This window comes from Mastomys coucha, chromosome X, assembly GCF_008632895.1.
Source record: "Mastomys coucha isolate ucsf_1 chromosome X, UCSF_Mcou_1, whole genome shotgun sequence".
NCBI lineage: Eukaryota > Metazoa > Chordata > Mammalia > Rodentia > Muridae > Mastomys > Mastomys coucha.
The window spans coordinates 33,739-46,603 of record NC_045030.1 but is presented as its reverse complement, the minus strand read 5'-3'; positions in this window follow the sequence as shown (position 1 = coordinate 46,603).

Sequence of the window (12,865 nt, the reverse complement as noted above, 5' to 3'; positions counted from 1 at the left end):
ATATATATATATATATATATATATATATATATATATATATAAAAGAATCTCATGTATAAATCCAAAGAAGACACATATAGAAAATACATCTTTGCTCACATGTATACTGTATTATTATTTACAATAAGTAAGAAACAGAAATATGGTCCATACATGACAAAACACTATTCACCTATAAAACAGAATACTTCATTTGTAACAATATGAATGGGGATTATTCTCTTAAATGAATTAAAACACACACACACACACACACACACACACACAGACAAGTGCTTCATGAGCTCACTCAAATGTAGTGTAAAATGAGGTTGAGCTCATTGATGTTGAAAGAAGAATGGTAGCTGCCAGAGCCGCAGGAGGGTGGAAGAGAGGAGGGATGCTGAGGTCAGTCTGTAACAGCTTAGAAATAAAACGTTCTGACACACTTCCTAGCACAGTCTTTCACCTCTGGTTGCCAAGTAACTGGTGGCCAGTGATTATAAGTTCCTCCTCCAGGCCTTTTCTTTCCTCCTTTTGGAACTTTTCAGAATAAAGCACCCTCAAGCCCCCAATCAAGGAACCTCTAAGCAGCTCTGGTAGTATAAAGACACAGGTAATCTACCTACATTTCCCACAACAAGGACAACAACCACACACACAAACATACACACACACACACACACATACACACACACACACAAAATATACACACACACACAAACGTATATACACACAAACACACACACTGGTTTCCTCCTGCTTGTACCAGATCCATCTGTCTGGCTTACATGTCTTGTCCTCTGTGCCTACAAACTGAGTTCACTCAACCCTACCCCTCCTCCAATCCTCAAACTTACCCTGAATCTCATGTCCAGTTCTCTGGCCAAGTGCCTGAGAACCACAGATGTACCATCCCCAAGCTCTAAGCCTGGGCCAAGACTTTCATCCTGAATACCCCTGTGTCTTCTTTATTATATGTGTACCATCCATATCCAGCCTCCAAGGGTCTGTAGAAGAATTTTAATCCAGTGACCTGGACACCCTGGCTAGAATATAGATGCCTTTAATCCACAGAGGCAGAGGCAAACAGATCTCTAAATTCAAGGCCAGCATTAAAAAAATGTAGGCCTTGACTTCTAATCAGTCAGTTGGGAGTCAGTGAGTTGAAAGGCTGGAGTTTGTGGAAGTCCAGTTCATGGAGTTCAGAGGCAGTGTCTACAGGGACAGTTTTACAGAGACAGGTTACAGAGAACAAGCCAGACACACACAGGTGAAGACAGAACAAACCAGAGAACGAGAAGAAGCCAGAATATTAAAACAGATTTCCAGCATTAGTTTGGGGCCAAGAAGTATAAGTCAGTGAGAAGCTGAGAAAACTCGGATTGAACAGCTAAATGGACTAGCCAGCCAGAGTTCAGAAAAAAATAGAAAAGGCGAGCTTATTCAGAAGTAAGACTCAGAGGCTGAAAATATTCTAGGCCTAGATTAGATTCTACAGAATATAGAAGCTTCTAGGTTAGCAGACAGAGACACTATTACTACAGGTGAAGAAAAGCTACCTTTATGGGCGTGGGGCCTTGTGAGATGTCTCCTATTGATTTGGCAAGCCAATTGGCATTGTCATTATTGAGGCCTTGCTTAAGCAACCATATTTGCTGAGATTTCATAACTACCATGTCCCTGTCATGTATAGAAGACACTACCTTGCAGCAAAGGTTTTGGTCCTCTGGTCCTCCTGTAGCCTATGTGTAGTTGTTGTATTTGGGATGGGCACCCCATCCCCACAGTCAGTCGTTCTTTGCATTTTGGTCAATTGTGGCTTTCAATAGCATTCTCCACTTGTAAGTGTCTTGAGTTACTCTGGCCGACTGAAGAACAAGGGTCACTCAAGGATGTAGTAAGGCCTTGCTGGCAACAGAGAGATTCAGCCTCTTTGGAAAAGAAAAGAAAATCAATGCTATAGACAATGGAAAACAATCACTGTTATTCTAGTACTTCAAAGTACTTCTAGGAAACAACTCTTCATTCTGATGTCTACACTAGATATAATGATTCTATGAAAAATTCCACCACAACCATCTGCTGGGGGGAAAAAGCCTCTTTGATGAGAAATGAAATACATGATTATGCCATCTACAAAGACAGTTTTATTTTTTCCAATCTTTCCATTTACTAATCATCTTTAATTAACTGGTCTAATGTTGAAAATTTTGAGAGTAGGACATTCTTGTTTTCCTTGTGAACATTCTGCTGATTTTCATGTGAACTTTCACCCTTAGGTGTGGTGTTAGATGCAAGAACTTTTAGATATGCTTATCAAGCATATCTAAAGTTGAGGAGGATGGCTGTTATCCCTAGTTTACTAACATTTGTTGGATTTTGATTACCTTTATCTATCGATACAATTATCTGATTTCTTAAGATGAAATGTAATAACTTTCAGTAACTAAGGCGCACAGGCGGGGTCCTGGTGGCTCGGTAGGCTGGCGGGCGCTCTCGGGGTGCCGGGGTCCTTCGGAACCGCAGGGTGGGCCTTGCGCACGGAGGAGAGCTGAGCCCTGGGGAGCGGAGAGCACCGCCCACTCCTACCCTTTCCTCAACACCCGCCCTGGCCCTCCAGAGGCCAGAGTCTGCACTGGGGTGTCCCCAGAGGGGCCTAGCCTGGGGCCTGTTCCAAAAGCCCCGGCTGGAGCGTCCTCGCTGTCTGGACGAAGTTTCCAGCCAGATCAAGGAGGAAACCCCAAGGGTAGAGAGGGCGGTTTGTGTGCAGTGCCTTGGATACTGAACTCAGCCTTGCCTGGGCCGCTGAGCATGGAAACTTAACTGGAGGGAGGAAGGGCTGGGCCCCCCCCCCCCCGCCAGCTCTGCGCTGCACATAAGAAGGGGAAAGTGGGGTGCGGAGGGGTGCCGGAGGAAGGGAAGACAATAGAAGGAAACCGCGTCTGGACTCTTACCCAGCCCTCCCCTCGCTTCACTGCTCCTAAGGCCACAGGCCCACTCGGGGCACCAGCTCTGCCCTCCTTCCTAAGCTGCTGCTTCTGCAGCAAACAAGGAAGGATGGAGTGAATCCATGCACCTCCAGGAAGTACTTTATTTACAAGTGGCAAATAGGAAGTGGTCTAAGAGTCAGAGTCGCTGTGCCTTGTGCTTTAGGGACCCTGAGGCCTCACTCACGAATGCCCATTTTGCCCCATGGCTGTGCAAGGTTAAGCATACAAAATGAGTCCCCGAGAGTTCAGAAATAGAAGCCGCATAAATCCTCGACTGAGGTAGGGAAGAGATTATTCTCTGAGGTGTCCTTGTATTCCAAGAACACAGGCTCCCTCTGGGTCCTGCATCAGAAGTTAAAGTAAACCCAATACCCTTTGGAAACCCAGCCTGAGCTTCATCCTCCAGGATGCATTAGAAGGCATGCATGGTTACTCCTGATCACCTGACTGAGATGTGTTGCCACTTCTCAAGAGTAAACTGAAAACATTAAAAGTATGAACCCAGATTAAAAAAAAAAACTTTCAGTAACTAAAACATTTAGGGTCTGCCTTTTATACCCATATAAACCATACATGACAGTGTTATATAATTATTTTTAATAACTTGTTTGTACTTAATGTACAAGTATATTATTGACATCTGTATTCATAATATGTTTCACTTAAGATGAATAGACATTTTATTCTGTCAAGTGATTTTTTTCTGCAACAATTTTTGCAAATTTGCTCTATATTATGACTTTCATTGATGTGACTAATACAAGAAAAAACAATCAACTAAAAAGGATTCAGTATCAGAGGTTTTTGTTCACGTTCTGTGGAATCTGCTGGGTTTTGGCTGAGGTATAATAGAGTATCATGGCAGAGCTTATTCTTTGGTACATGAATAGCTGACAAAATTTTGAAAAATTTTGTCAGTTCTATAGGCTATCCTACTTATTTATAATTTCCTTTGTTATATAGATTTTTGTTGGATGCAATATCATTTATGAATTCTTGCTGTTATTGCCTAAATGATTGGAGTACTATTCATGAAGCTACTGCCTACAGTTATATCTTTTAAATTTTTAATGAAGTTACTTTCATTGTGTGTGGGAGGGGTATGTTTGTTGTTCCTTTCCTCTGAAGGGAGGAATACTTTGTGCTGACAGTTATCAATTCTGTATTTTACTCTGAAATTTGATTAAAAGCAGATTTCATGTTATTTTTACCACAGTAACAAAAATAAATTACCTTTCAATAGTGTTTATTCTCTATTACAACTATAGTAGGAATTGTCTTTCAAAACAATTTGTAAATAAAAATAGCATTTATTTAACATGAACGAACACCTATTTAATTGTGACTTTGAATAAATTGTCCTAATTGTTAAGGAATTGTCCTAATTGTCAGATGTCACCAGAACAAGCAAAATAATGATTTTAAAAAGGTGACTTTAGGGTCCTTGAGGTTTATGCTTCTCATTAGGCATGCAACATTTTAATTGATGAAATGATTAGGTTTTTGTTTAGTTTTGCTTTGTTTTGTTTTGTTTGTTTTCTAGTTTATTGCCTGCATCTGAAATTGGGACAGTATACCATCAACAAATACTGTGTTGGAAAAACTTTATTTCTTTTCTTCCTTTCCTGATTTTAAGTACAACAATTTAAATGTATATATTCCACAAAAAGAATAGTATCGAACTAAACACTAGTTTCTTCAAGGTAACTGACTAATAACACTAGGTTAGTTCTAAGGCAAGGTTGGCCAGTAAAGGGTCAACTTTGAGCTGTATCTTCATTTTTAAATTACTGCTTAAGCCTGTCTCCTACTTCAGGGGTAGAAGCTGAATTACAATAGAGACTAAACAGCCCACAAAGCCTGGAATGTTCACTTCTTTATTCTAACTTCTTCTCCCCCCCCCACCCCCAGACAGGGTTTCTCTGTGTAGCCCTGGCTATCCTGGAACTCACTCTGCAGACCAGGCTGGCCTCGAACTCAGAAATCCACCTGCCTCTGCCTCCCAAGTGCTAGGATTAAAGGTGTGTGCCACCACTGCCCACACTTCCTTATTCTAAACACATACACAAACAGCTTGTTCAACTTCTAAGAGAGGTGTTGTTTTTCTGGGAAGAGAAGGAGCTAACTTTTTTGGAGTTTATCTCTTGGTCCTTGTCATTTAAGAACTGATACTAGAAAATTGATTTAGAAAAGTTTTAACAGCTTGCTGTTGAAAGTAAAACTTTAAATCACTTTAAACAGTTTCATGAGAACACATTTTATCCCTACACTAATCTAACAAGGTGAGTTATTCAATATCTTACAAGTGGCACTAGACAGAATAGAGGTTTTTGTACCTCATTTTAAAACTTAAGAAGAATTGTAAGCATCAGTTTACTTTTAATAATACTCATCCTATAGTCTATGGTAAAAAAAAAGTTAGCTTAAACATACGCCATTATTATTAAGTTATTTATTTACTTTATATTCCAATTGCAGTTTCCCCTCCCCTCCCCTTCTCCTCTCCCCTTCCCCCACTTCCCTCTCCCTATTTCCTCAGAAAAGGGAAAGCATCCCATGGTTATCAACCTGCCTTGGCATATCAAGTTGCGCTAAGTCTGGATGCATCTCCTATTGAGGCTAGACATGACAGCACAATTTAGGGGAAAGGATGCCAAAGGCAGGTGGCAAAGACAGCCCCTGATCCCATTGTTAGGTATCCCACATGAAGACCAAACTGTTACATATGTGTTACATATGGGAAGGACCTAGGTCCTTCACATGCATGCTCCCTAGTTGGCAGTTCAGTCTCTGTGAGCCTCTACGGGCCCAGGTTTGTTGATTCTGTAGGTTTTCTTGTGGTGTCCTTGACCCCTCTGGCTCCTTCAATCCTTCCATCCTGTTTTTGGCAGGTTTCCTCAAGCCCCACGTAATGTTTAGCTGAGGGTCTCTGCATCTGCTTAAACAGACACTTTAAAAAAAATGTAGACTTATAGTCTAGGCATGTCATATGCCTGTAATCTGAAACCTGAAGTGAAGATAGATCAGAATCAGAAAAATCAGATAGAAAGATCAACATCATCCTTGGCTACGTAGCAAATTCCAGGCCAGCAGAAGCTACAGGTAACCCATGCTCAAGAAAAGATAGAATGTGTGTAAGAATAGTACTAAAAAGATATGCTGCTGCTTGGTGAAGTGGTATATACTCATAATTACAGTACTTGAGAAATAGACCGGGAAGATTGTGAATTCAAAACCAGTCTGAGCTACATAGACCCTTGGTTTTCCTTCCGAAAAGGAGAGGCATAGCCTCACAAAACATACTACAAGGCTTATAGAATATTACACAAAACTGCTTTTTGTAACCATTGTAACTTGCCCATGTTTAGGTATCAGTAGTACACTGCAAGTAGTATTTTTACGTTCTGTGAATTCTAGAAGCTCAGCATGGCAGTCTTCTCCTGAAACATTTAGTGAATGCTAGAAGTCTACATTTGTGCACAATATGGGTCCCCTTAGAACTGATTCATTTTGAATTTCTGTCACTGAACAGTACTTGGCCATTCCTATTCTGAGTACCAAACGATTATCATGAATGTCAAATGGAGTTGTGTTGTGTATTATCCTTATATTGGCCTAAGTCTTTATGACAAAAGCAAATGGAACATGTTGCATGTGATTTAAGATTTAACACACTAGATGGCAAAGTATCTCAAAGACACTAGGAAATTCTCAAAGAACTAATAAAGATACTTTTTAGTGATAGTAATGAAAATAGTAGAGGAAAGAAAGAAAGAAAGGCAATAGATAATAGATTCTTTGAGAATTTATGTAAATATATTTAAGATACTAGATTTGTAGTTGGCATTAGTTAATTCCCTTCAATTCGTAATTTTAAGTAGGAAGGAGTTTTGTGTTAATATATATTCATTCCCTATACTTAAAGTAAAATGGTTTTTATGAGTAGCCCTTCCTTTCTTGAAATTAACTGTTATTAAAAACAAAAGCTTCTACAGTGAAGTCCAATTTGGAAAATTCAGTAAAAACAGCATGGTGTTTATTGTTCTAGTCATCATAACTTAGAACTCACACTTAAACTAATATTTTGCTGTTTTACATTCCTTTTTAACCCATTCAATAGAGAATATCAAACTTGCTCCCAAGTTGTATGATAAATCAGTTCTAATGTGTACTCAGAATGAGAATTATGTGTAATAAACATAAAAATAAGTTTAGTGGTGTTATTTTTTTTTAAAGACTTAGAAAATAAAAAGAATCCTTCACTCCTTCCAGTACACATAATGCTGTCCTCATAAACGTGTGACATAGGGCCTGGATTGTAGGCATAAAAGTGGCATTATAATGGATTTCCCTCTGCATTTTCTATGTATGTATGCATTTGTGTATGTGTGTCTGTCTGTATACGTATGTATCTATTTACTGTCAATCATCTATTACTATATCATCTATTTATCAATCATCTATCACTATCTTTATGACTTCTATTATTTCCATTCTTCTTGCATCACCTACCCTCCATTTAAACATTATAAGTAACCTTAATTTTGTTTTTTACTCTCACTACAAATGTATTTTAGTAGTTCCTTAAGAATTTCATACAATGTAGTTTGGTCATATTTACCCATCTTCTAACTCCTTCCAGATCCATTCTCTTTTCTCTTCCCACAAAACTTTGTGTCTTAATATCATCAAGTCTATTTCGCTACTTGCAATAGAAAAATCAGATTTGTTTTAAAGATTTATTTTACTTTTCATTTCTCTCTCTGAATGTCTCTGTGTGTGTCTCTATGTGTTTCTCTGTGTCTCTCTGTATCTCTCTGTCTCTCTGTGTCTCTCTGTCTGTCTCTCTGTCTCTGTATCTCTCTGTCTCTCTCTGTCTCTCTCTGTCTCTCTCTGTCTCTCTGTCTCTGTCTCTCTATCTCTGTGTGTGTGTGTGTATGTGTGTGTGTGTGTGTGTGTGTGTGTGTGTGTGTGTGTGTGTACTTGAAGGAGGTTTGGGATCTTCTGGAAGTTCAGTACAGGATATTGTAAACTCTCCAATGTAAGTATTGGGAACTGAACACTTGTCCTCTGGAAGAGCAGTATGCACTCTTCTCCACTAAGTCATGTGTCCAGACTCAGAAAAATCTTACTACTACTACTATTTTAAGTTAAATCTGCAAAACTAAAAATATCAGTTATTAATTATCATTGTAGCAGAGCTTGCTAAAATGTTATGTTTTTATATATTATATGCCAAATGCACAGGTAGGAAATATACACTCCCATTCTGGAGGTTGCCCCTTGTCATAGTTTCTTTTCTGCTGCTATGGCAAAATAATCTTGACAAAAGCCACTTAAGGAAGAAAGGATGTATTCTACCTCACAGTTCATTCTATAGTCCTTCCTGGTGGGGAAGTTACAAAGGCAGGAGCTTGAGGGAACTCTTCCCATTGCATCTCCAATCAAGAAACAGAGGGCAATGAATGCATACATGCTAAGACTCAGCTCACTTTCTGGATCTTATACAGTCCAGAAAACTCCAGCCCAAGAAATATTCTCATCCACATTGGGTGGATCTTCCCATCACAATAAAATAATAAGAAAATCCTATACATCACCTGTGCAGAAAACAAGTGTCTGTGGTTTGCTTGGATTGGAACATCTGTATATCACATCCTCTTCTCAAGGTTCAGAAAGCATTAAGGAAGAGAGCACAGAAAGATCTTAAGAGCCAGAGGTTGGAGAGGACTCAGGTGAAGCAGTGTCTTTCAGACATGAGAGAATCACAACACTCATGAGTTCACAGGAAGTGTGGTTGTGTGCATTTCAGCACAGTTGGAGGAGGGCCATGAGAGCCCATAGTACTAGCTGAAGCATTACTGACTGCTTATGGATGCTAGTACAGGATAAGTAAGTTTTCTTTAAGGATATGGTCCTTGATAGGCTGACAATGCTCCAGTGGGTCCCTCCCCCTTCCCTATGTGTATAGACAGCACAAACTGGACCCGGTGGTTACTTAAAAAGATGAGGACATAAAGTGGGGAGGGTGATGTGGAAGATGTTCTAGGACGAGTCTGAAGGGTGGAGTGGGGAGTAAATATGATTGACATACATTGTATACATGTATAAAATTCTCAAAGAATAGATATTATTTAATATTATAAATAAATTAAATTAAAATATTATTTTAAAATACTGTATTTTAAGAAAATATTATATTTGAAAAAAGTATATTCCAAAGGCATGACCAGAAGCCCAATCTCATATCTGATTCTGGATTCTATGAAGTTGACAATTAGCATTCATCATCACACCTCTTAACTCTGTTGGTTTCTTTTCTTTGCAGAAGTTTTTAATATGTTATAATCTTATTTGTCAACTTTTGCTTGTATCCTAAGCTATTGACATTCTAGTTGGGAAATCACTACATATACATTATTTCCCTCTTGGACTATTTCCCTCATGTTTTTATGCACTTTTGAAGTTATAATTCCTAAATTTAAAACCAAATTGTTTTGGAATAGATTTTTGTGCAAGAGGAGGTACAAAAGCTTTGTATATCCAGATAACTTGTGTTCCCAGCACAGTGTGTTAAAACGAATGTCCTTTCTCCAAGACATGTTTTGCTACATTTATTGAGAATCAGTTTGGCAAAAGTGTATTTATTTCTGGATCCTCTGCTCAGTTCCACTACATTGTTTTGTTTATGTGGAGTCTTTCTGCTTTTGTATGAACCTCAACATTTCAGTTTTACCCTGTACAGTATGATGCTGGCTTATGGATTTGTTATATAATGCCTTTGCTATGTAGAGATACAATCCTGCTATATGTAATTTATTTGTGCCTTTTATTGTGGAGTGATAATTAAATGGAAGGTGCCTATTGATGTGGTCGTGTAGTTTTTTACATTTGATTCTATTTATGAGTTGCATTATGCTTACCCTAATTCTTATACCGAATCATTCACACATCCTTGAATTGAAACCAATTTGATCAAGGTGAATGATATCTTTACTGTGCTTCTAATTTGATTTAAAAGCATTTTGTTGAGGAATAACGCATTTATACTTCTAAGAGGTGCTGGAACAAGTTCCTTTTGTGGTTGCACTATTTCAGGTTTTACTCATAGACATATTAGCTGCATAGAATGACTTTTGGTATGATTGCTTTTCTTCCTTTGCAAAAAATTTTTTAGGAACATTGGATTATTTCTATTTTAAAATGCAGAAAATCCATCCAGTCGTTGGTTTGTTTGCTGTTTATTTCTTTGTTAGAAGACTTCTTCCTATAACTTCAATATCACTACTCATTACTGATTTATTAGTTATATTTTTGGTTCAGTTTTTATAGCATCTATGCCCAGAGATCTGTCAGTGTCTAGATTTTCCAATATATTTACATATAATTCAATAGAATATTTTCTAATGAGGCTCTGAATTTCAGTGGTATCTGGTATTAGTTTTTAAAACTAATTTTACTTACTTTTTGTCTTTCTTCTGGTAAATTTAATAAAATTATTCTCAATCTCTTTTTTGAATAGCTACCATTTTAAACATTAATATTTTGTACTGTTTTCATGTTTCTATTCCATTTTTGCTGCACTATTTTGCTGTACTACTTACTATTTCTCTTGTACTTATTTGGAATTTGGTTTTAGCCTTGTCTTTTTTTAAATTTATTTATTCATTTTTACATCCCAATCACAGACCCTACCCCTCCTCTCCTCCCAGTCCCATCCTCACACATTCCTTCCCCCATCACCCCTCTTCTTGAAGGGGAAACCCCCTGCCCTGCTTGGATATCACCCCACCCTCTCCCATCTAGTCCCAGCAGGACTAAGCACCTCCTCTCCCACTGAGGCATAACCAAGCAGCCCAGGGAGGGGAAGGGGATCCAATGGCAGGCAACAGAGTCAGAGACAACCAACAGTCCACTTGTGAGGGGACCCACATGAAGACCAAGCTGCAAATCTGCTACTAATGTGTCTAGTCCTTGCATGCTTTTTGGTTGGTGTTTCAGTCTCTGTGAGTCCTCATGGGCCCAGGTTAGTTGACTCTGTAGGTCTTGTGATGTCCTTGACCCCATCAGCTTGCTCATGGTCATTCTATCCCTCAGTCTTCCACCTGACTCCCGGAGCTCTGCCTGATGTTCAGCAATGGGTCTATGTTTCTGTTTCCATCAACTGGTGGATGAAGTTTCTCAGGAAATAGTTATGGTAAGCTTCTATCTGCAAGCATAGCAAGGTATCAGTAATAGTGCCAGGGGTTGGCTCTCTCTCATGGGGTGGGTCTCAAGTAGGGGCTGTCATTGGTTGGCCATTCCCTCAGTCTCTGCTCCGTCTTTATCCCTGCACATCTTGTAGGGAGGACAAATCTGGTGTTTAATGTTTTGTGGGTGGGTTGATGTCCCCCTCCTTCCACTGGAAGTCCCATTTGGCTACAGGAGGTGCCCATTTCAGTCTCCATATCCCAAGCTGCTAGATGGAGCAGCTAGAGTCACCCCCATAGACTCCCAGAAGCACACATGCCCCCATCCCAGGTTTCTGGCTAGTTCTAGAGATCCTCCTGACCACTGATTTCCTTTCTCTAGCCTAGCCATCTTCTGCCCCTTCCCCCCCTACCTGATCCTGATCCCAGTTGTTCCCCTCCTCACATCTTCTACCTAGTTCCCTCCCTCCACCCATCTCAGATAAGTACTTTTTTCCTCTTTTGAGTAAGAGTCATGCACCCTTCCTTGGGACTTCCTCATTATCCAGTTTCTTTGCGTTTGTGGATTGTAGCATGAGTATCCTGTACTTTATGGCTAATGTCCACTTATAAGTGAGTATATGTGTCTTTCTGAGTCTGAATTACCTCACTCAGGATGATATTTTCTAGTTCCATCCACTTGCCTGCAAATTTCATGATGTATTTTTTTAATAGCTGAATAGTATTTCATTATGTAGATGTTGGCACATCTACATTTTCTTTATCCATTCTTCATTTGAGGGACGTCTAGGTTGTTTCCAGTTTCTGGCTATTATGAATAAAGCTGCTATGAATATAGTAATTGGGCAAGTGGCCTTGTTTTTATAAGTACTTGAGGTGCATTTCAAGTATCTATTTAAAATATCTCTGTATTTCTGATGTAACATTTGTTGATGTAAACATCCTTCTTATGAAGCCTGTTTACAATTTCATTTGATAGAAGAATTTTATAATTTCTTCTTTGACTTCGTAAATAACTCAGCAATCATTAACTACTGTGTTTCCTAACTACAGCATGTATGAATAGGTTATTCAGTTTCTTTTGCTATTTATTGATTTGTATTTTAATTCCATTGAGATTACAAATGATAATTTATTATATTTAATTCAATGATAATTTCTCTGTAGATTAATATATGCTGTATGTTAGTAATGTGCTGATGATCAAATGTGTATCCTGCAGCTGTTAAATGGAATATTATGTAGATGTCTCTTTATATTATTTTACTATGCGTAGTATATAATTCTGACATTTCTTAGCTAATTTTTGGTTTTGAAGATCTATTGTTTTCAATTGGGTGTCTTTGAATTAGGGTATTGAAGTCACCTATTATTTTAATGAAACCTCTGACTAGTATCCTTAGTTGTGTTTTCATACAATTAGGGCCTTTAGCATTGAAAATGTACACATTTATAAACGTTGTATCTTCTTTTTGTGGTGCAGAGATCAAACTCAGATCCTTGCACATGCCAGGCAAATATTCCCCTACTTTCCAACTCTTAGTTCTGTCTTCCTCATGAATTATTCTTTTGTTCAGCATATAGTGGCTTTTTTTTGTGTCTTAAAGTCTATTTTGCTGGTTATAATAAAGCTACTCCTGCTCCATTACATTTGCCTGAATTATCATTTTCTATTATTTTCACTCAGTCTCTTTCTTTGCAGAG